General features: G+C 36.8%; 1 long non-coding RNA gene across 1 annotated transcript in view; it reads right to left on the minus strand.

Annotated features, from left to right (window-relative positions):
- The window catches only part of LOC119088174, a 70,354-nt gene that overhangs the window by 44,640 nt on the left and 546 nt on the right, over positions 1 to 25,168 (minus strand). The window contains exons 2-4 of the long non-coding RNA XR_005091770.1: positions 16,787 to 16,955; positions 9,977 to 10,076; positions 8,280 to 8,396 (exon numbers count right to left, since the gene is read on the minus strand). This is a non-coding gene — a long non-coding RNA (uncharacterized LOC119088174). The remainder of the gene's footprint in view (positions 1 to 8,279; positions 8,397 to 9,976; positions 10,077 to 16,786; positions 16,956 to 25,168) is intronic.

A 25,168-nucleotide genomic window follows, 5' to 3' on the forward strand; every position in this document is an offset into this window, starting at 1 on the left:
CCTAGCAAATCATTAGCTGTGGTCTCCAAGTGGGTCAAATTAGCACATCACACATGCAGAACTTTCTATAATGATATACAATGAAGTTTCATGTCAGTTACTTGCCTCAGTCAAGTTTTTCAGATAAAGAAAAGATAAATTTAGTACTTTCAAAAGGCTTAGCTATTAAAAGAAGACAGTTGGGAAGAGAGTTGAATCTCTGGGAAATTCTGACACTGTTTATTTGCATTACAGAAGCTCACTCATTAAAATTATGGAAGTGACACGGGGAATTTAATGGATTTTGACATCTGGTACATTGCAGTGAGAAAATATTACTAAGCAGAACGTCTGAACCATCATTCCAAACTGTGACTTTTATAGTGTGAAAATGACATATGAAAGAGCAGAAAGGAAACTAATTAAATATTTCCCTTGAAAAAAAAACCCAAAGTATATTTTGTCAGGTTTTTTACCCCCGATGTATTTCTTAGAAATTCAAACTAGCCATTAAGTACAGCTGATTAGTGTTCATAACTAACAAAATAAGGGCTCTGACTTTGAGAAAATTATACTCTTAACAGTTTATTTCTGTCATTGGAAAAATATAAGGTTTAAGATTAGATAGAAAGTTATTCCTTTGGGTCTAATTAACACTATCTAAATTGATTATCCAGATATACTAAATGGTCTAAGGATGTTATTTTGGATATACAGGATTCCACTGTTGGCAATGGCAGCTGATATAATGGCATAAGTCAATGCAAAATTGGTTTCAAAGAGAGATAATTAAAGTTGATGATGATAATTATTCATCCATCACTTAAAACAGTCAAAATTCATTAAGTTTTGGTTAAATCTGTATTGTTAAGAAATGAGAAGTTTCAGAGGCTTGGGGATGGTTCCATGAATGGAGTGCTTGCTGCACAAATATGAGGAACCAAGTTTCAATTTCCAACATTACAAAAACAAACAAACAAAAAATTGGGCATGGTGACACATGATCTCAGTGATTTGTGGGTGGAGGGAGAGAGTAGACCTGGGAGCTTTAGTGGCCAACCAATCTGGCCAAAACAATAACCTACAAGTTTCTTGAAAGATCCTGCCTCAGAGAGTGCAGTGGGAGTATAGAGTAAGACTCCTAAAACAGATTTCTGTCTTCTATATACACATAGACAGGTAAGCAGAACTGCACACACATTACAAACACACATGTAACACAAACATATATACACATGGAAAAGAAATTAGAAATTTACAATCTTTCCAAATAAACATTTAGTGTTTTCCTAGAAATTTGTCTTGGCCATTAGGGTCACCTGCAGAAGATGTATAGAATTTCTTTAAAGTGTACATACAAATTACCCATGTAAAAGTGCCTGAATCCAAAGTGACATATCTTATATGCCTTCTCATACTCTTATGGCAACATCTTGTTTTTTCAAAATCATGTTGGCTAAATACAAAAATACACAAGTGTGTTTGTATGGACACTTTTATACTTTTCCCTCTACTGTATTTTTGTCCTCTTCCTCTCTTTCTTCTCTCCCCTTTCTCCCCCTCTCTCATGCATGTATTATACATCTACAAGATACACTGCCAAATCCACTAAATTATATACAACATATGAGCAAATATCTTTTGAATGAAACATCCAAATAAAACTGAACAGGTTTATTGAAATGGATAACAAAGATCATTCAATCTGACCATGAGTATAAGTATACCTTGTATATTTAATCTCCCACTATGAAGAGCTAATTTAAATGGAATACAACCAAATGATAATTTTAAAAGATTAGAGATGGTAGCAAACATAAGCCTATTATAATTGAGAGCACAATACATATTTAAAGAGATGTTCTCCCTGACAGCATTTCCAAATCACAGAAGAGAGAATATGAGCATCTATCTCAAAGGGTTGAAAAAGGATGCTCCAGAGTATGAGTCACAGAAGTCACATGGTGCCTGGGGACATGATGTAGGTGAGAAATGAGGAGAAAAGAATGAAACTCTGTGCAAAGTTCTGCTTAACTCAATGGCCAACCTCTTAAATGCAATCATTCACAGTGAGATTCTGAGATGCTAGGGGAAATACAATATAAGCAGAAAGTTTAAGACAGTTTTGCATTTTGTCAGAAATCTTCTCCTGATGAGCCATGACTAATGTCCAGAAGAGACTTTAGGAAAGCAAAAGCTAAAAGAGACTTATTTTCATATTTTTATGATCCTTTTTTATTAAGAATTTTTATTGCTTTTACATACTAATCACAGAACCCCTTCTCTTCCCTCCACCTGCCCCCAGCCTTCCCCTCCACAACCCACCCCCATTCCCTTCTCTGACAAGGTAAGACCTCCCATGGGGAGTCAGGAGAGCCTGGCACATTCAGTTGAGGCAGGTCCAGGCCCCTCCCCCTGCATCATGGCTGTGCAAGGTGTCCCACCATAGGTAGTGGGCTCCCAAAAGCCAGCTCATGCAGCAGGGATGGATGCTGATCTCACTGCCAGGGAACCCCTTAAGCAGATCAAGGTACACAACATCCTTGCTTATGCAGAAGGCCTAGTCCAGACCTATGGAGGCTCCATAGCTGTTAGTCTAAAGTTCATGAGTTATCACTAGTTTGGTTTGGTTGTCTCTGTAGGTATCTCCATCATGATCTTGATGCCTCTTGATCATATAATCACTCTCCTCTCTCATCAACTGGACTCCTGAAGCTCGGCCTGATGCTTGGCTATGGATTTCTACATCTACTTCTATCAGTTACTGGATGAAGGCTCTATAATGACAGTTAGGGTATTCACTGGTATGATTACTGGGGTAAGCCAGTTCAGGCACCCTCTCCACTATTGCTAGTAATCTAAGCAGGGTTCATCCTTGTGGATGGGAACTTCCCTAGCACCAGGTTTTCCCTATCCCCACTATGTCTCAATCTATCATGGTATCTCTTTCTTTGCTCTCCTACTCTGTTCCCGTTCCAGCTCGACCATCCCATTCCATTATGTTCTCAACACCCATTGCCTACCCTTCATTGTTTTTCCTCACCCCTAGTTTACTCATGGAAACTTCATCTTTTTCCCCTTCCAAGGGTGATCGGTGAGTCCCTCTTAGGGTCCTCTTTGTTAGCTTCTCTGGAGCTGTGGTTCATAGTCTTGTTATCCTTTGCTTTACATCTAATATCCACTTATGAGTGAGTACATGTCCTGTTTGTCCTTCTGAATCAGGATGATATTTTCTAGTTCCATCCATTTGCCTGTAAATTTTATGATGCCATTTTATTTTTACTGCTGAGTTGTACTCCATTGTGTATATGTACCACATTTTCTTTATCAATTCTTTAGTTGAGGGGCATCTAGGTTGTGTCCAGGTTCTGGCTATTACAAACAATGCTATGAACATAGTAGAGCATGTGTCTATTGGTGGAAGTATTAAGGAAACTCTATGTAGTTAAAAGGGAGGTTTATTTTGTGGGGTAACTTACAAGTAAAGGGATAGGTTCCAGGTTCCAGGAAATGTGTAGTGCAGTCCAGTGGTGTTCTCTGGAGAACTCTGCTCGGTCACCTCCAGTGTCCACGATCCAGGAACCAAGAGAACTGGCACATCCGTGTCTCGGGTCTTAAAGGCTCCTCTTTCAGCCCCATCTCGTAGGTATGACAATTACCAGAAGCCTCAATGGGGGTAGTATTTCCAGGTCAAAGCTGAAACAGCTACCCACTACATGTGTTCTAGTGATATCATTGTACATTCCTTGGTTATATGTTCAAGAGTGGTATAGCTGGGTCTTGAGGTAGATTGATTCCCAATTTTCTGAGAAAACACCATACTGATTTCCAAAGTGGCTATACAAGTTTATACTCCCACCAAGAGTGGATGAGTGTTCCCCTTGCTCCACGTCCTCTCCAACATTGATCTTAGCCATTCTGACAGGTGTAAGATGGGGATTGCTTTGAATCTGTAAATTGCCTTTGGCAAAATTGCTGTTTTTACTATGTTAATCCTGCCTATCCATGAGCATGGGAGATCACCATCCCTGACCTCAAGCTCTACTATAGAGCTATAGTGATAAAAACAGCTCGATATTGGCATAAAAACTGACATGCGGGACCAATGGATCAGAACTGAAGACTCTGACATTAATCTGCACACCTTGAACACCTGATTTTTAACAAAGAAGCCAAAACTATACAATGGAAAAAAGAAAGTGTGTTCAACAAATGGTGCTGGTATAACTGGATATCAACATGTAAAAGATTGCAAATAGATCCATATCTGTCACCATGCACAAAACTCAAGTCCCAGTGGATCAAAGACCTCAACATAAATCCAGTAACACTGAACTTGTAGAAAAGAGAGTAGGAAATACTCTTGAACACATTGGCACAGGAGACCACTTCCTAAATATCACATATCTTTATTGTCTTTCTTCTTTTCTCACTCTGACCCTTCAGTTTTGACATTTTTTTCCTGTTTACCTTTCTACTAGTTCATTAATTCTCAGGTCTAGGTAATTTCAGTTACCTATGAAACAAATTATATGTGATTTCCAGATGTTTTATAGAGTCCTAAAATGTTGCTATAATTTTTAATAGAATTAGCTTTATGCTTGAATGATATCTTAGGTAATCAATTTAGGTAATTTAGAATTCTTTTTTGCTATCCAGTGTTTGGTTGTTTTTGGATTATCTTCCAGTGATTAATTCAATTCTTTGCTAGCTCTCACCTTTTCCCCATGTTTTATGAACTTTTCCACATTAAACTAACACTGCAGCTCATTGCTACAGAGATGCTGAGTTAAGGCATCTTCTTCCACAGAGAAGGACCAGTTAAATTGCTTAGGTCCTGTGTAGTCTTGATTTCAGGTTCACTTTAAAAAGTCTCTTTTAGTACTCACTCGTATGTATATATTAGACACAAAGCAAAGGATAACCAGGCTACAATCCACAACCCCAGCAAAAAGATCGGCAGATTGATTGACCACTTTTCACTCTAGCATTCCTGGTGACTAGGTATCATTCATTTTCTTCCATTGAAGAAAATAGGCCCATATGATTGACAATCCTGGTTTCTACAATGCTTATTGTAAGTATTTCTATTATTTTAGAGGGAAAAAGGGCAGCTGTAATAGAGGCAGTGGTTTAGTGCATTGCCTCCACTGCAAGTCTAATTAATATAGGCAAGCATAAGAGAATTGTAAGAATATCTAACAGAGGATCAAAGAAAGGGGAAAGTCAACATAATCAAGACGACCATTCAAAGGTCATTCAAAAGATTTTTTTCTATCTCTTTAAGCAGATCATTAATTGTGGGAAAATCTAAAACAATGTGACAGAAAAATACCATTGATAAGAATATCAGGGGAAGGGGCTAGAGAGACACCTCAGTGGTTAAGAGCACTGACTGCTCTTCCAGAGGACCTGGGTTCAATTCCCAGCATCACATGGCAGCCCACAACTGTCTCTAACTCCAGTTCCAAGGTATCCAACACCCTTATACAGTCAAACCAATGTACATGAAATAAAAATAAATAAGTCATTAAAAAAAGAATGTCAGGGGAAACCCTATGAATATAGGTACGGTCATTAGTATACTGTCTTTGTTTCCCCAAAGTCTCAGCTTGATGAGTTGAAGTGTTTGTGTCTCTCTAAGTTATCAGTTTACTCTCTCTCTTGGGATGTCTCCTTTTGATGGATTTGCCATCTACATTCACATGTTTCATTTGTCCGATGGTCTCTGGATGTTTTTGATAAATACATAAAATCAGGAGCCATCAGAGACTCTGTTAATTTTTTGGAAAGATACAAGCATAACCTTGTCCTGATATTAACATTGGATCTTCTCCCAGGGTCCTGTGCCCCACTACATAGGGTTCCAGATGTGGAGGGGCCCTAGCAGGTATTGTCACTGGCTGGAAAGTAAACCATGAAGAGATAAGAGTGAAAACTTGGGACAGTGCCATTTTTGTGGACCTTGAGTCAAAACTTCCAGGTACTCATCTACATTCTTCTCTTAACATTGTTTTTAATTTTATCTTGAATGGCTTTATAATTTTACAAAGATGAACATTCACTTGTCTTCATTAACATATCCTAATGTACTTAGTAAATGTTAATTGATATTTTCATTCATGCAACAAGAGATCTAGAGTAAATATCAATTATTTTATTTCATGGCATTTTTATTTAATATTTTAATCATGAAACATCACATGATATTTTATAGTTAATATTTATATTTGCTCATATTATTTCTTCTTTCAATAATTATTAACCTCTACCCTAATATATTTTTACATTTTGAACAATTTTTCTTATGGTTGATAATATTATCGTATCTCCTATACTATGGTTCTCTAGAGTGTGAATTCTGTTTTTGCTTCTTGTCTGAAAAATATCTTTAATTTGGTCTCAGTCTGAGAAAATATTTCATGACAATGGAAGTCTTAAACATTCATTTTCTTTTAGACAATTGGAAATGACATCATGCCAAAGAATGTCAAACCCTATAGAGACTGACTGTACTTTCCAGAAAGGTAGTGTTAGATCATCACTGGCTGCTTTAGATTCTTGTTAATCTCCAACATATTTTTTCTGTCTCTGTAAAAATTTCTATTTCTTTATCCTCTCAGGATTATGAGCTTGCTTGTTTATAGCTTGACAAGCTACATTAGTTTATTTTGTTTTAAGATTATAACTTTGATTTTTCTGCCAGGGCCTTCCTTTCTTCTGGGAGAAATTCTCATAGGTATCCTCCCTACATTCTTGTAATAATTCATGTTTTATGTATCTTGTTCCTATTTACGAATTTGCATAGAATCTTTTGACTCATGTATTTGGTTCATTTATTAAGTTTTACTAGATTTGTAAATTATCAAAATTGTTTTTTGTGTGTTTCCTCTCTGTTTTTTTTCTGTTTGGTTATTTTGAACCTGAAAGATACATTATATCTTCCATTTCCTTGATGAGAGAGAATGGTTAATATCACTTTTATGCATGACTTTTCAGTTATTCACAGTCATCTTATTATCTAGAGGTAGTATAGTAAATTGCTGCTGTCCATTATTGCTCTGGTTCTCCTCATGTCAGGTGCATTAATACATCTCTAGATGATTGCTAATTTAGTTTTAGACTTTCAATTTTAAATTGATTACTTAAAAACAAAAACAATTGAGGCCTAGGCTGATGTTATCTTCACCATAATTGATGATTTCCTTTGGTTTACACGAGAGGGTTTTAATAACACACACACACACACACACACACACACACACACACACCACTGAATCCAATCAACCCAATCAATGCTGCCCATATACACATGTGCAGGATTTCCCTCCTATACCAGGCATCAACTGTCATGTGCAGTTTATGATTTCAGACAGATTTCTCAGTGAAGTTGAAATCAACATTTTAGCTAGCCTAGCTTGCTGCCTGTCCCCAATAATCTCTTTGTCTCTGCCTGTCAGAACTGGAGTCACACACTCACCTCACTATACTCAGGGATTGAACTCATGCTTGATTTTATATTTTAATCACTCAGGTTTCCAGAGAAAAACATTACTATTCTCATTGAAATAATAAAATTTGGATGTTAAGACTCAAAACAATTTCAATGGATAATATACATAAGCTAAATTGATTAATAATTGAATAACAAACTTTCTTACTCTTTTATTTTTGAATTTTCATTAGGTCCATTTCATTAAACTTTGACAGTTTTGTAATAAAGATGGAGTTAAATTAGGCAAAATAAATATCAACTCAATCATTATTCCAAACAACTAGTAATTAATTAAAACATTATATTAATGAAATATTACATTGAAATATAGAATACTTCTGAAGGGACAGGGAATATTCATGATTAAAGGTGACTTGAATGAAATTTAAGAGATTAAAATCTGATATTGCCATATAAAATATGAAACATGGGATAATATTTCATGGTCATACTTTCTTCTCTACAACAATTATCCACTGAGTATTTTGAGCCTGCTGTATGTGCATCATTATCAATACAATGAGTATGCTAGTTGTCTCTTCACAGATTGTCTCAATACCTATGCTAAGGAAATCAGCATTCTTTGTTAGAGAGCTCAGTGGTTCACTTTAATTTTACAGTTAAATGAATGAACATGAGTGGTAACATCACCTGTATGATAATCAGAAAAAAAATGCATTTACATATTCACTTTGCATGCTGTGCATTTACAGAGGCTTCTGAAACTGATTGTGATTTTGAGTTAGTTAGCTCCTGAGCCTGAGGACACTCAAGGTCTTAGACAATTCAATCCCACCCACTGTACCTTGGAAACTGAGCCTGCACATTCCTCATCTGTCTTCCTGTTTCAATTTTCAGCATAGAAGACCAGGATTTAGTAATTAAGGACATGGGACTGGCGATGGGAACTGGCCTGCCTGGACTGTGGACAGTAAGAAAGAAAATGAACTAAAAAGAGTTGTAATAAAATCAACCAAAATCAATCTAACAGCATTGGCAAGTCTATAAAAATTGGATTATATAAAGTCTCTAGTCCAAGATGTTTTTATCAGGTTAAGTCTTAATCTATTGCTGTGACTGTGTTGTGATTTAATAATGTAAGTTTTAAGGCAGTTGATTTTTATGTTTTATTCTTCAGTTGAAAATTAAGTACATGTTTGTGTTAGAGAACTTTTATGTACATCATTGGCCCCTGATTGACAAGGACATTGACATGTGTGATGCTTAGGGAAAACTGGCTGTGGCTCATTATGTAACAAAGTGGGTGTGAATTCCTGAAGGCTTTGAACTGCTCAGGTTGTCCAAGCTTGCTTCATGTACTTGTGAATTCCTTTTTGTTCAGGCTTCTTTTAAAGCCAGGGCTGATGGTGCTGTGAGTCACAGTTAGCTGTGAGAATTTCTCCTATTTCTTCTAGTGACGCTAAATATTTCTTTACCTGCTTTGTCCCAAAATACTTGAAAGCATTCTTCAAATATTATGTGTAACTATTATATATTTCTCAAATAGTTGCATACAAGTTAAGTCAAATGACTTGATTTTCTCCTGGTTTGTTTATAACTGGGACCAAGAAAAATAAAGACAATTCTCAGAACAGAAGATAGACTTCATATTCAGGAAATACTATTTGGTGAATTTAAGTTGTTATTTAAAATTCTTATTGTAAATGGGATCTTTTTTCTGGTTAACTTTTGCTTGTGCATTTCTGAGAAAAAATACACAGAACTTTAAACCTTCATTTTTCCCTTAAAGCTACTAGTAAACATCCCTTCTGTGACTGATCAAATAAAGTTCCTTGGGAAGCTTTATATTCTTATCATTTTAACTTCTAACATAGATTCTTGGTTTTTTGTTTGTTTGTTGTTTGCTGGGTTTTTTTTTCTTTCTCTTTTTTGAGGGTTTCACTGTATATCCTTGGTTGTCCTGGAACTATTTCTGTCTGGATTACTTTTGTTATTCATTACCCCTGTAAAATCCACTCTTAATATTAGAACTGAATGTTCCAAGGGAATTTACTTTATTGAAGGCACACAGAAGCATTTGCTATTAACATAAACTTTAGCAAGTTCTCAGTTTGAATCAATGATACCTACTTACTCCCGTAAATTATAAAGATTTTCACGTGTATGCGTTGGGCATTAGTGAAATTCAATGTTAGTTAGCAGACTCATTAATTAGAGTAAATAGGAGAATAAGGTTCAGTGCTGGAGACACTGGAAATAAAATAATTCCAGCGTCAGGATTTTAAACGTTTCAATACTTTTTAGTGAAAAAAAAATCATACTGAGACAAAGAAAGGGCATTTTCATACACTTCTAAACTTGCTTAAAGGTGTTAACCTTTATGAGTGAGGGAAGCCTCTGTAATAGGAACTGTTTAATTGTTTCATTTGCGTTATCTTCTTTAATCCTCATTAAAGTGGGGTAATTCCTATTCTTATCATATGTGAGGAATGAATGTGCTAGATATAAGGTAAAGAACTTTCCCAAGGCAACACAACTCACTGATTTGTGTTGAGAATTCATCAGCCTGACGCCAGGGTTTAGCATGTTCCACATTTCTTCAGCAGTAAGTAGATGTTGAGGGTTGACTGCTAACTTTTTGCTATGATGATACAATAGGGACAAAAAGTTAGCTTGTTAATTGTATTAGTATTAAATATCATGGGGGCAATAGTCATTCCAAGCACCGAATTGTGACCAATCTATAATTATATTTTTATACTCCCAACTGTGACACATTACAATTAGAAGGAAAGATATATTGAACTTTGGGGTAGCTGGACAATGGTAGCTGCCGCAGTCCATCTCTCTTAATACTTTCTCTGAAATGTGAGACGGATTAAAACAAATAGCAAGTAGTGCATGCAAAGAATGTAGTTATGTTAAAACGTTATGATGCAGAAGGAAGGAAGAAGGGAGGGAGGGAGGGAGGGAGGAATAGACGGAGGAAGGGAGGAAGGAAGGAGGAAGGAAGGAAAGGAAGAAGGAAGGAAGGAAGGAGGAAGGAAGGAAGGAAGGAAGGAAGGAAAAAAGACAGCATGCCAAATCCTATTAAGCAACCTCACACACTCCCATCTTGTCCTGTGTCTTCTCAGAGAATATGGAAAAGAAACATGGCAGAAAAAAAAAAAAAAAAAAAACAGAAGCCAGCAAATGGGACAGAGCTGAAATACCACAGAACCAAACAGAAGTCCAGTTTACCTATAAAGTAGTTTCTAATCAACATATTAAAACCCTCTTTGGTTTGAAAATTTAACCATTTACTCAAGCTATCATAAAACTTGATTAAAGTTAATGAGAAGCACTGTGTAGTTATTCTTCTCAGTGGCATATGATAACACCTGACAAACTTCATCTTATAGGAAGAATTATTTGTTCATAGTTCAATGGGTACAGTCTGGTATGGTGTGGAAGGCATGGCAGCAGAAGCTAGAAGCAATTGGTCAGTCATGTTGAAGCTACAGTTAGAAAGCAGAAATTAAGGGAGACTAATGCTCCAGCTTCCTGTTCTCTTGTGTGTTTCCAGATGAATCATACCACCTATAGTTATGGGTCTTCACATGTGAATAACATAATTCAGATAATTTCTCACAGAGGTTAGTCATATTATAGGTAATCCTTCACAAACATTACCAGAGTCTTGTCTTCCAGGGGACCCCAGTTCCTGCCAGTTTGAAAGTCAGGATTAATCATCACAAAAATAAACACAGAATTGAAAAATGTCAAAAAGAAAACACCATGTGGGGAAAACTTTTAAAAAGTCACGAGACATTTTTGCAACACATTGTACAAATAATTCAAATGGCATAAAGAAAAACACAATTTAGCATTAGCACAGTAACTTGTTCCAGACCAGATTCACCAGAGATTCAGCTTTGTGAGTAGAAAGGGAAGAACACAGAATCTTATAAAGCCTCAGACACTTCCCAAGAATTCTATTTAAGTGCAAAGGAATAGCATAATGTCACAGTGGAGACACCTGTGTCACAGGTCTTTCCCCAGAAGATCACAATTAACACCAAAAATGAGAACCAATAAATGTCATCATTGACACAATAATCTAAGAAATGTGTTCTTGTCAAAGGAATGTTTTATTTCTAGAATATAAATAAAAGGAAGAAATAATCCAAGAGAGAAAATATGTGCATGTTTAGACAAATAAATTGTATTTGTAATTCAACATTCAGTTTTGCTTGGTGAGCTAATATTAAATTAAATCCACTGAAGAAAATGAAGACATTTGATAAAATATATCCTTTAAGAAATTTTCTCCTTTTATTAAAAATAGATTTTTTTCTCATATAATATATCCTGATTATAAATTCCCCAGTTCATCCCTACATTCTTTTCCATCCAGATCGACTCCCATTATGTCTCTCATTAGAAACACACAGGCTTCTAAAAGGTAACCACAAAACAACAAAATTAAATATAGTAAGATAAAACAAAAATCATCACATTGGAGTTGGGGAAGGCAAACCAACAAAAGGAAAAGAGCCCAAGAAAGACTCAGAGACCCACTCATTCACACACTCAGAAATCTCATAAAAATAGTAAACTTAAAGCTATAATATATTTTCAGAGGACCTGGTACAGACTCATGTTGGCCCTGTGCTTCCCTCTGTGAGTTCTTAACACCTTTACTTAGTTGATTTAGAGGGCCTTGTTCTGGTGTCCTCCATTCCCTCTGACTCTTACACACTTTCTGCCTCCTCTACTGTGCGGTTCCCTGAGTTTTAAAGGGGGGATTTGATAGAGACATCTCATTTAGAACTGTGTGTTCCAAGGTCTCTTTCTGTATGTGTAATGTCTGGCTGTGGGTCTCTGTATTTGTTCCTAACTGCTGTATGAGGAAGCTTCTCTAATGATGTCTGAATAAGGCAATGATCTCTGAGTATAGCAGAATATCATTAAGAGTCATTTTATGGTTACTTTCTTTTTCTTTTAGACCAGTAGTATTTGCTTTTACCCTAGGACTCTGGGCTATCTATTTTCAGTAGTATTTGCTTTACCCTAGGACTGTGGGCTATCTATTTTCTGATTCTTGGTCACCCAAACAGTGTTGGATATGGGTTTCATCTCATAGATTGGCCTTAAGTCAAATAGAATGTTGATTGGTTATTTCCACAAGCTTTGTCCACCATTGCCCTAGCATGCTTTGCAGGCAAGACTGTAGTCAAATATTTTGTGGCTGAGTTGGCATTTATGTTTCTCTGTTAGTAGCTTGAAGATTACCTTACTATAACAAAGACACTAGAACATAGCAGTGAAAGTTCTATGTAGGCAACAGCTTGACCTCTCCATGTTCAGTGAGTTGTGTGGGTGTTGTCTTCAGCAATGGAACCTTTTTGTCAGTTTGTGGAGAGTAACCTATTTTCTTGACAACAGCCTAGGTTGTTTGAGGATTTCCATAGGACCCATTTGGCCAATAACTCAATTGAATGTAACCCAGTCCCAGTACTGGAAGCTTCATTTGGTGATATGAGATGGCTAGTTGAGGCTCTGTCTCTCTCGTTATTTTGAGACTTCACTAAGATTGCCTTCACATACTTTAGGAAGTTTCCACTGCACTATGTTCCTCTCAAATGCCTCTCAATCATAACTGTTTTTTCCAGAATTGCCTCCCTCAACCCCATCTTTCCTCCCTTTCCCCACCTGATCTTCCTTTTCCCATTCCCCTCCGTATCCAACCTACTCATACAATCTATTCTATTTACCCCTCCTAGATCTGTGTGACTTCCTAGTCCCTTCTTCTATACCTAACCTCTCTAGGTATTTGGATTGTACCTTGGTTATCATTTACTTAATGGCTAATATTTATATATAAACTAATACATACCATATTTGTCTTCCTGTGTCTGGGTTACATTACTCAGGAGGATTTTTTTTCTAGTTCCATCTATTTTGGAGTGTTGTTTTATAGCTTTTTATTTTGCTGATTTGTTCTCATAATTTTTGTAGACATATATAATGATTTGGGAGTTTAACAAATGTTTGAATTACTTCCATATAATAGAAACAACACAAATATGAAAAGAACTTTTCCTCTGGAACAGTTGTGTCCTATGAATCCTTAATATGAATTTCAGAAAATAATGTAGAGTCCCAAACACCACAGATGACTTGAGTTAATAGTTTAGGTAGCAAAAGCCTGTGGAATCTGTCTTTCCAACTAATAATAAATGGTTGTCCATAGGTGACAAATTATACGATGCCAGGTTTCAGCAGTTAATTATGCCAGGAAGCAGAAATACTTGTCATCTACCTACTGTCAGCCCACCTGCAGGTAGTCACCTTCATCTCCCACTGTTTCTCTTGAGACTTAAAGGATTCTGAAGCCGTACAATACACTGTGTTATTAAAGTTGATGCAATTCAAGTCCACATGCATAAAACTCACTCAGGGGATTTACAAGAAAACCGCTTGATAAAATTGTGATTTTTTTAAAATCAAAATTCTTACTGACTTTTCAAGAACCAAGATCTTGCAGTAAAATCCAAGATCATAGGACAAACTGTAAGCATATAAAGTTTATCTATGAGGTGAGGCTTTTAAAATTGACATAATGTAAATCAATATTTATCATAGAATCGAAAGATAGCCTCCATTTGTACATCCTCAGTCAATAAAAACCCCATACCAGTCTGTAATACATTAAACATCTTGGGATGCTGAACACATGAACTAAACCCCATCAGGTTGCATATTTAAAAAGCAGTAATGTATTACTGTGCTATTTTGTATTAATTGTCAACTCAGTGGTGTTAGAGAGCCTATGGCACCAGGCAATGGATGGCAAGGGGGCCCTGATAGGCCATTCTATGAAAATGATTAAGAAGGAAAACCTATGTTGCAACGGTGATCCAAGGATGTTAGATACGGCACATGAGGTCATCTGAGGAAAACTGCATGTATGGAGTAGAGCTAGCCCAAGAGAACGGCAGTGAAGACAGAAGGACAAGCCTCCTCTAGTGATTTCATCGGCAGTCAAGGAAGATGAACATGGAGCTGGAAGATTTTGTTTTCCATGTTGGGTTTATATATTGCTTTGGTTCAGCCTTTGCTTGCTGTGTCTCCATTCTTCCTTTTGGGAATGGGAATGTTTAACCCATGTCATTTCATGGGGAATGTATGGAACAGGTTTGGGGGTTGTATAGAGGCTTCCTGTTAAGAGATTATCTCAGTCTCAGAATAGATTCTCTACTTACATCATTGAATGATGTTGGAACTGTGAAAGACCATGGCACTATAGCTATTTTTGAAGTTAGCCTGGATGCATTCTGAAGTATGGAGTGGCCATGAGTCCATGGGTGCAAGGAACAGAAGTTAGGGCTTATGATAATGTCTGGAAGCCATTTTGACAAGAGTGGGGCTTGTGGTCATTACTATTGCTAACCTGACAATGTAGAATCACCAAGGAAATCAGCCTTAGGAATTCTGTGAGGATCCTGGATGAGATCACTGAGGTAGGAAGACTCACTCACCCTCACTGTAGGTGGCACCACTCAAGGGGCTAGGGTTCTGGAGTGAATAAAAAGGAAAAGTGAGGTGAGCAACAATGTTCATCTCTTTGATACCCGACTACAGACACGATGTGAACAGCCGTCTCTGCTTCTGCTCCTGGACTTTCATTCTAATGGAGTCTGCCCACAAATCTGTCAACCAAAATAAACTCATCCTTCCTAAAGTTGCTTCCTCTCTTTTGTTAGAAATTTTGTTGCTGCAGTGAGAAAAGTGACTAACACAGTTACTATCTCCAGTATTCTCAGGTCTGCTGCTGAGCTGTACCTAACAAAGCATGGGGTTAACAGCCACTTTTCTTCAGTCCCAAACTTAAAGAAAATTATCATTACAATCAAGTATCTTAGAAAAATTGTTAAAATTTCATCCCCCAAACATCAAAGCTTTGACTATGTTAAATTGTTAATATAAATTAAGAAGTTGCTAATATTCAAGGTGGTTGTTTCAAATTCCTTGTAAGGATAATTCTTTTCATGATGAGAAAAAAAAAGCAAGTTTTTAAAAACATCTAATTATTTCAAAGAACAATAGCAAAATGAATATATTATTATTATTACTTGTGTATTGCATGTATGGGGGCATATGTACCATGGCTTGCATTTGACTCAAAGGACAACTTTGTGGAGTTAGTCTTCTCTTTCTACCTTTCCATAGGAGCAAGAGATAAAATGGCCTTGAGTTCTAGTGCACTTGCTAGAACCAATGGCAGCACTTAGCAGAGTGGATGTAGCTCCAGGATTACTGCCCAGTGGCCTGATTATTGAGCACACATACTATTCTTACAATGGTCAGCTTAGTCAACAAATGAATGATGTGCTGTTGACATTGTACTTGACATACAGCTATTTGCAAAAGCTGATGAGCTGCCAACTGGTTAACAACTTGCCCACTACCATTTCCATTAGCTCACCGTCATGTTTTAGAAAAATACCGTACATTTTATTCTATGTCACTTAATAAAAGCAGGCAATTTAATGGAGAAATAAATAGAAAATAACTTGACTCCACTGGGAAGCTTGTCATATGAATGATGATCTGCTAAACAGCCATACTGGAAACATTTTGGAAAGGCACATCAAGGTGCCCTTAAACACTTGAATCCTGCCTTGTAACAAGATTTGGTCTCGTGTGTGGAACATGAAAGAGAGGCTATTTGTGATGTGAAAAAGGAAGGGTAATGGTGGACCAAAAAAGAAGAGTAATAGAGGAGGTGCTGTGATTGCATCACACACACACACACACACACACACACACACACACACACACACGGCAATGTCACAATTAAGTTTTCACTTTGTTCAATTCATATATAGTGATATAAAGAAAGAAAGGAAGGAAGGAAGGAAAGAGAGAGAGGGAGGGAGGGAGGGAGGGAGGAAGAAAGGAAGGAAGGAAGAAAAATTCCTAGTGCTTTCTGTGACTAGTGCAGTTTGAGAGGCCCTGGTCCAAAAGCTGCCTAGACAGAAAGGAATTAGTCAAGCTTCCTTCCTTTCTGAGTATATTGGGCTACAAACATCTACTGGCTGCTTTGCAGTAAGTTCCTGAACCGTCGTCATTTCCAATCCAGAGATACAAAAGGTATTTCTCAACATAGAACATTTTACTGTCTGTGATAGCTGCAGTCCTTCTCCCACCTTCTTTTTTCAGCTCTTATGCTCAAAATGCACAAAGCAAGTCTGTCAGCAACCAGGATGAAGAAGGCCAGGGAAACTTTCTCAGAAGACCATCCTGTGAGTGAGTCACCTTCTAAAGTATACTGAGTCACAAGCTTTCTTATTTAGGGACACTTACCTTATGAACCCACTCATCTTTTTGAATGAATAGATTAAGCACAAAGGATGCTTCATTGTTGCTGGTGATTTATTTTGAGGCAGAGCCACGGTTACAGTGCAATGGTAGAATCTTGTTTCATCTCCATCCTCAAGGACAGGTCAGTGAAGGGGTTACTGAGATAAAATTCCTATAGACAGAGCAAAAGATTGCAAGTTTGATGGGAGAGTTTACATTAAAAATCCTTAAAGTGGATTCAGCTTTTTTCTCTATATATAAAAGTGAATTTGCAAATTGCCCCTTCCTTCCTTTTTAGCCTTTAAACATGGAGAGATTATATCTACCCACATGTCTTGAAATGCCTCTCAAGGGCTGGAGAGATGGCTCAGAGGTTAAGAGTACTGGACTGCTCTTCCAGAGGTCCTGAGTTCAATTCCCAGTACCCACATGGTGGCTAACAACCTTCTGTAATGAGATCTGGCACCCTCTTCTGTATACATAATAAATAAATAAATCTTAAAAAAAAAAAAAGAAGAAATGCCTCTTAGGCTTACCACATTCAAAACCACCATTCAAAGAGGTGCTAAGCCCATCGGTCAGTTAGTAGTTAGTGAGAACAAAACACCTGCCCTGAAAAATGTCAGACAGCAGCAATGCAGACCTAGTATGTGTGTAGCAAAGTTAAAAAGAAGCACAGTTTGTATTTGTTTTTTTGTTCACTAAAAATTTTCATCATAACTCAAGAAAAGTTGTATATACAGAGTTGACATAAACTCACAGACCAGAGTCCTGGGCTCATGTTCTGTGCAAATCTTGTTGCCCATGAACATTTTAAAATTCAACCTGATTTTCTCTTGGAGATTTGTTTTATATTTAAAAGACATCACCCTTCCTGCCTTACAGCCATGGCCTAAGTTGGAAGTTTGTGTAAACTTGTATTTAATGGGTATTTTCTAATCCAATCCTGATGGTTACAAGGTTCTCAATGAGAGATGCTTGTTCCTGTGTTGAACAGTCCGGCATCCCTGATGCCCTTTGTGTTTTTTCTATATCCAGAAGGAGAAACAGTCACGTTTTGATTTCAGAGATTCCAAAAGAATAAATCTTACTTCCATTTAATAGTCCTCTATGTTGCCTTAAATGGCTGAATGCATTTCATTCTGTAAGTCAGAAAAGTATGTATCTGATTCAATTCCCAATTAAAATCATGATTCAAATGCCTCTTTTGTTATGTTCTTATAGGAATGTGACAAGAGAAAAAAAATCAAAAGATAAAAACAATGAAAGACATAAGGATTTTGAGACTGAGAGTGGGGCAATTTGTTTAAATAATATAAATCTCAAGTATGTGAACATCAATAGGTCTAGATGGTGAGCTAAAAAAAAAAAAAAAAAACACCTGATTTGTTTTCAAACTATAGACATCACCCCCAAATTTAGACAATAGATTTTCCACACTATCTCTTTTGATTCTCCTGGAACAAATTTGATGATTTCTCTGGCAAAATTCTGTAACTTGAACCAGCAATGAATTGGAGCAGCCTAGAAACCCTCTGGGGAGAACAGGAATTCTAGGCCAACTTGGACTGTAATGTAGGTCACTAGAAGTTCTTGTACCAGATCAAGATATAAATAAAATCCCAGCGTAAGAGTCAAGGCCCCAGAGTTCAAAATAATTCCTCTTTCTTTGTTGTAAGTCTTTCCCCTTCTATTTTCCTTTTGAGGTGTCAGATACCTGTGCTGTCTATGTCTATCTATATCCCTCTTATGTTCATTTCACACCCTTGTGTATACCCTTCACTTTTACTCACAGTTCTCCCATCTCTTCTCATCTAACTCACACTGGGTGCCAACTTCATGCTGGTCTCTGTCCTCCATTCCCTTCTCGTATGCACTTATAGTAAGAATTATACTTGACCAACAGGGATATTAATGCATGTGTGCACGCAAACACACTTGAAATGCTATGCAAAGAATGAGGTAGTAGTTTTTGCCACAGAGCCTAACCTATTCTTGCTTTATAACTGTGAGATGTGTTCTATGGAGGGCTAAGTAGGAAAGATAACAGGAAATGATCACAAAGATAAATATACCATTATCAATTAATGAAAGCAAGTTAAACTTAAATTCCTGAGGAAACGTTATGGGAGCCTGAAGGTATCAAATAACATTAAATAAGTCAGCTTACTCTAGACATTGTGTCATATCTCTGCATAAAGTATTACTGAACTTGAAAATGAAATTAAAAATTTTTTGCCTTCTCCAGAAAATACTTAAAATAGCAACGAATTTTAAGACAGGGTCTTATTGTCTAGCTGTCCTTCAACATACAATGCAGACTAGTCTGTAATGTGATTAAATCGATAGCAATCCATGGAATCAGCTTAATAATCAAAGGAACTTATTTGGGGGGGTAAACTCACAACCATGGGATATTTATCACAGGGTCTGGGAAAGCTGAGCTATGTCCCATGCTGAACCGCTTGGTCCAAGATCTCAGCATCTAAAACCACTAGGTAGTGAAGAGAAGGGACATAGGTGTATCCCATGTCTTAAGGGATACCTCATGGTCATAGGGAAATGAAACTGCTACATCTGCCTCACTAGGGGTGGTGCTTTCATGGCTCAAACAGCTGCCCACTACAAGGCTGACCTCTCACCCACAGAGCTTCACCTGCATTTGCTTCTTGAGTGCTCAGATTAAAGCCACACACCATCATGTATAGATTGAAATAGCATTCCAAAATTGTTTTATTTTTAATAATATGCATATGAGGGTGAAGTACATATGTGCAAATGACTGCAGAGGCCAGAAAAGAGAATTAGAGTCCTGGAGCTGGAGTAGTGGTTGTAAGATACCTGATATGAGCTCTCAGAACCAGAGTCTTCTGGAAGAATAGTACATGCTCTTAACTGCTACACAACCTCTCTAGACTCTAAAATAGATTTTGCTATATGGTGATTTATATCAATTCTACTGCACATTTAGTTTGTATTTGATGAGTCAAAGCATCTTCCCATTTTTACAATCTCTGATTCTAAAAGTATCATCCAATGTATCAAAATAGTGAATTCCTTTAAAATGGTTAACACTTTGGGACTTTAATGTGATAATTTGAGGCTTGCCTTGTGTTCTAAATATTTGAATACATGTGTTTATATTTATTTTAGCTCTTAAATTTTTATTCAAGATTTTGTGAAGTTATTTACTATACATTACATTGATTTTTTTTTGTTTGTTTTTGAGACAGGGTTTCTCTGTTGTAGTTTTGGTGCCTATCCTGGAACTAACTCTGTAGACCAGGCTGGCCTTGAACTCACAGAGATCTGCCTAGCTCTGCCTCCTGAGTGCTGGGACTAAAGGTGTGTGCCACTACCACCCAGCTCATATTCATAAATTTTTAAATACAATCTTTGCTCTCATTCTATTTTTCTTCTTAAACACATTCTTAAGTACAAACATAATATGATTTTCATTATTTTTTTTGTTGACAGAACAAAATTTCAGCAATTAATTTCTGTTTTCTTCAGGAGCTGTGAAGTAGAAAATGCCATAGCATGTAACGTATTATGAGTTATATACACAGAAGAACTGTGGAATGAGCTATGAAAAATAATCACATGAAGCATCTTGTAGGAGATGGCATTGATCTTTCCAAATGGGTACAGGTTTGAAAGTAAAAGGATTTCAGAATGTTTCAGTAAGAGAAAAATGCACTGCCAAATATACACAGGTTAAAATGATGCTATCTTTGTAAGGAAAGGATACTTTGTTGTATTCTTTTGTATATATTCATGAAAGATGTGTTTAGATTTTACTTGAGAATATTACTAAAAATACAATAGTTAATGTCAATTTATAAGGACTTTTTACAGAAAATTAGAAGCCACTAAAAGGAGAAGGGGATGGGGCTTGTTTGTTTTAGATATCCTGTAGGAACATCACAAATAAATTTTATTTTGTAATGTGAACCTTCCAGATATTTATTTACAGCATTCTTTCCAATAACTACTGAATTTATATTATCATTCTCTGAGATAGACCATGTTACCTACAAAGTAAGTAAAAAAGACAGATGGAAGGAAGGAAGGAACGAACGAAGGAAGGAAGGAAGGAAGGAAGGAACAAACGAATGAAGGAACAAAGGATAACCTAAAAAATATTCCAAAGATCTATTCAGGCCAAGTAGCAGACTTTGTGATTAGAAGATGGATACAAACTCCCTTGAATATGTGGGCCTAGGAGGCCACCCTGGATGCACCAAGACTTGCTTTGTGCTTCACGACCACAGGGCAAGGGCCAAAGTGATGTATTTAGTCAAAACTACTGAAGGTAATATGCTGACCACTGATTGATTATGTATAAGGTGAGGGAGAGGGAGGGTGAAGGAGGAAGAGAGGGAGGGAGGGAGGGGGAGGCGAGGTGGGGGAGATGAGGTTGATGGCAAAGGCTAATTACTAGTTGAGCATGCAATTGGAAGAACAAGAGAGTAAAAGCACTTGGACGCCCTAAACCCCTCCAGCCATTAAGGGAAACTCACAGAATGAATCGGTTCTTCCCCAATCATGACCAAGAAAAAGTTTCAACTTCTAGGTCTAAGATGAGATTTCCACCTACTCACTCATCTTTACCAACAAGGGTCTGGGCACTAAAGACCTCCATCCATCTCACCTCTACACACACACACACACACACACACACACACACACACACACACACACACACACCATAGCTCTGCTATCTGCTTTGAGTTTATAGGACAAATTTTGTAATGACCTTAATGTATCTTTTCATATAAGACCTCAAAAGACCCCTCAGCCCCTAGGTCCTCCTCATCTGTGCTGAGTCTCTTAAGACCTTGGATGTTACCTGTGTGAATCTTTTGCACTGTGAGTCCAACTATAAAAGAATAACTATACTGTGGAAAGTTCTATTCCTTCATATGTAAAATCTGTTCCCTTCCAAACAGTCCTATGTGTGTGACTCACTTTGATTGCCTAATAAGAATGCTGTTGTCCCCCTGAAGATGTTGATGCTTCTGTCATGTTCTTAAGTGCTTATATTTTATCTTCCCAGGGCCATTCATTTTCCTGCATCATAAAACACCTCTTTCACCTTCACGTCTCATGCCACCCTTTAGACATTGTTTGACTCCTGTATTGGGGTGAATTTTTAGCTTCAGGCTTACTGTTTTTCGCTCCAACATTCTTTGAGGTTTCATTGTCTACTAGGTGATTTTTAACAGCCCGCTTAGTTCAGTGACCTCCTCTACTCCAAAATTCCTGCCACTTGTATTGTATTTTACTTACCATGAATTTCCAAGGCACTATCATTTCCAATGTCTGTACTGCTTCATAATTAGTGTTCGTAAGTGCACTCCACACAGCCCATATTCTCTGGTGTGTCAACAATCTTAATAACGACTTTTCCTAGATACCTAATAATCAATTCACTTGTCTTTATCATTTCCTTACCTTGCATCTTCTTTCCTGTTTACTTAGCTTAAATCCACAACCATTAATTATAATTTTCAATTCATTCTCAATGGTCTTGACCTTGTCTTTGTCTACTCAAGCCAAGATCCATATTGCTGCCTACTCTCTGATGTACCCAAATGTATTAAAAGAATGCTACAGCTGTAGTTGTCTTGTTGTGACTTCATGATCATGATACAGCAATGTTTTCTTCCTTTTAAAAAATCTAATACATTTTTTTAATTATTAAAAATAAATTCATCTGTTGTTGCCACTCATTGTCCTTAAGTCCTGTCTGAGAATTTCCTGGTGTCTGGGATGATGTATTACTCTTTTCTTTTCTTTTTTTTTTTTTTTTTTTGGTTTTTTCAAGACAGGGTTTCTCTGTGTAGCTTTGCACCTTTCCTGGAACTCATTTGGTAGACCAGGCTGGCCTCGAACTCACAGAGATCCGCCTGCCTCTGCCTCCCAAGTCCTGGGATTAAAGGCGTGCGCCACCACCGACCAGCTTACTCTTTTCTTAATAATGGGCAGCCATCTTAGTGCATTTACATAGTCTAAGCACATCTCCATCTTTTACATATATGTTCCCCCAAACTCTGAAACTTGCCCTCATTCCCTTCCTTAACAAGTGACCTTGAGAGAAAACCAAAGGATCCAGAAGAGAACTTCAGCATATGCCCAGTGTGTGTGCTTGGTCTGTGTCTAAACTCTAGTTTGTATCTTATTTTACTCAGCTATGCCCATCTCTTGCACTCAGTGATTTGTCAACAGCCTCCTGTCACAGTTAGATCAACTGCTCTTATCACTGTTCTGAATCATAGTTAAAAATGTTATTTTTCTTGTTTTGCCTTTCCTTCCCTCTACTTAACTAACAACAACAAGATCAAGCTAAAAGTTCCTTATAAATGAACCTATACTCTTCCTCCTTTCAAGTTCATGGGTCAAGTTCTCTCAGGTTTAACTTTAGTATCTTATTTTGAATTCCTAAGCCCAACCTAGGAATCCAGATACCTTTTGTTCACATCATTATTTTATTTTGGAAAATGCATACATGCCCTTGTAAGTTATTTTAAATATTAATGCCAGCATTTTCTTTTTGCCTGAAGAATGTGAGCCTGAAAGGCAGGAGTTTGGGAGTGTTTCAAGTATTTCTAAGAACAAAATCTGCAGTATTTGTCATTTGCTCTCAAGACATGAGTTGAATAAGTAGAAAGTCAGATTTTTAACACAAACACCTTGATTTTCTATATAAAATAACATGTTAATTTTTGCTCTTAGAAGCCAGGGTAGTCTTTCCTATTCAAATACAAATCCTAAACTATTCCTATGCATTTTAGGATTATTTGTATGAATAATAAAATCAAATCATAAACGTTTAATATTTCATTGCTTAGGGAAGATGAAGAAACATATTTGACTGTGGTATTGCAGTCTAAATAAATGGAAACATGCCAAAGAGAGAGCTCTTTTATATATCCCTTGTGTTGTAATAGTATAATACATACCATTCAGGAGTGTGGCCATATAGGGGAAACTTAGCAAAATTCACCCTCCTTAAAAACACTCTGTAATCGGTGATAATCAGTTCTTGATTTAGCTAAAGATAGTCCGAAAATATACCATCACTGACCTTCATACCCAGAAGCAGCACATGTTCTCTCATCTGGGGTTCCTAGCTCCAAATCTTAAGATGTCAATATATAATCTGCACTAAATGCAAAGAACAGAAACCAGGATGGTAAAAGATGACCTCAGATGAGAGCTAGAGAGGGGAACTAGCAGGATACAAGTGATATGAACGGAGGAAAAAAATTTAGATGGGAACAGGGGCTTTAATTGGAGGAAGATGAGGGAGTTCAATACAGAAGGAGGAAGGAGGACGGATAAATAACAGTTACATTGTTCAAAAAACCCTCAAAGAATTTAATTATTTCATATTTACCTAAAATACAGCTAAACCATGTATAATATATAATTATATGCATTATTTTATAATAATTAAATTGCCATAAGACTTTTCAAAGGAGTGTAAAGTTGTGTGTGTGTGTGTGTGTGTGTGTGAATAATAAAAGAAAAGAGACTATAAATTCACGAAGGAGCAAGGGCATGTGTGGGAAGGGTTGAAAGGAGGAAAGGGGAGGGGGAAATTATAAATAAATTAAAAATATAAAATTATAAAATAAATATATTTTAATTGAAAGAAAATAAACTAGAAGCTTCAAAAATATATTACAATTTTCTTTTTAAAATATATATATATGACCTATGTATCTATATCTATCTGTATATCTCTATATATGCAACTAATGGTGTAATAAGTTTCTATATTGTCATTTTCTTGCTTCTGCCCCAGGTCCCCACTACCTGGTCCCCTTCCATATTGTCTCTGTGGTAAGATATAGAGTGATTTGGATGGAACCTAATTATTTTGAAGACTCCAAAAGTGTTTGCCCAGCACAAATATTGCAAGTTTTGTGGATGACCATTCTTCTGTTAGCTACGTCTCTGTGAGTAAAACCATGTCAGTGATTTGAAAGAAAACATGGGAGTTTGGGCAATTCTCAAACCTCCAGTCTGTGAACAGAAAGGGGAAGGATAATATGAAGTCAAAGTATAAGGATGAGAAGCTTCATCCTCAGTCACATCCTTCCGAGTTCTATCCAGGTCTGATGTCACATCAGGGCTCTCTGAAGAAGCCTTTCATAAATTTCAGCACATAGCTTTATTCTTTCCTCATTTGTGCTGTTATTACACCTAAATTATTGTGCATGCCTATTATTTTTAAAGATGTAGAGGACATTTATAACACAGTAACTTGTTCCTACTGACTAGATATAATTCTAACTAATTTACATTAAAATCATTTTAGACATACAGTTCTGTTCCAGCTATTACTTGCTGTGCTGCCATTATTCTGGTCAATAT

The sequence above is a fragment of the Peromyscus leucopus genome, chromosome 6 (assembly GCF_004664715.2).
Source record: "Peromyscus leucopus breed LL Stock chromosome 6, UCI_PerLeu_2.1, whole genome shotgun sequence".
NCBI lineage: Eukaryota > Metazoa > Chordata > Mammalia > Rodentia > Cricetidae > Peromyscus > Peromyscus leucopus.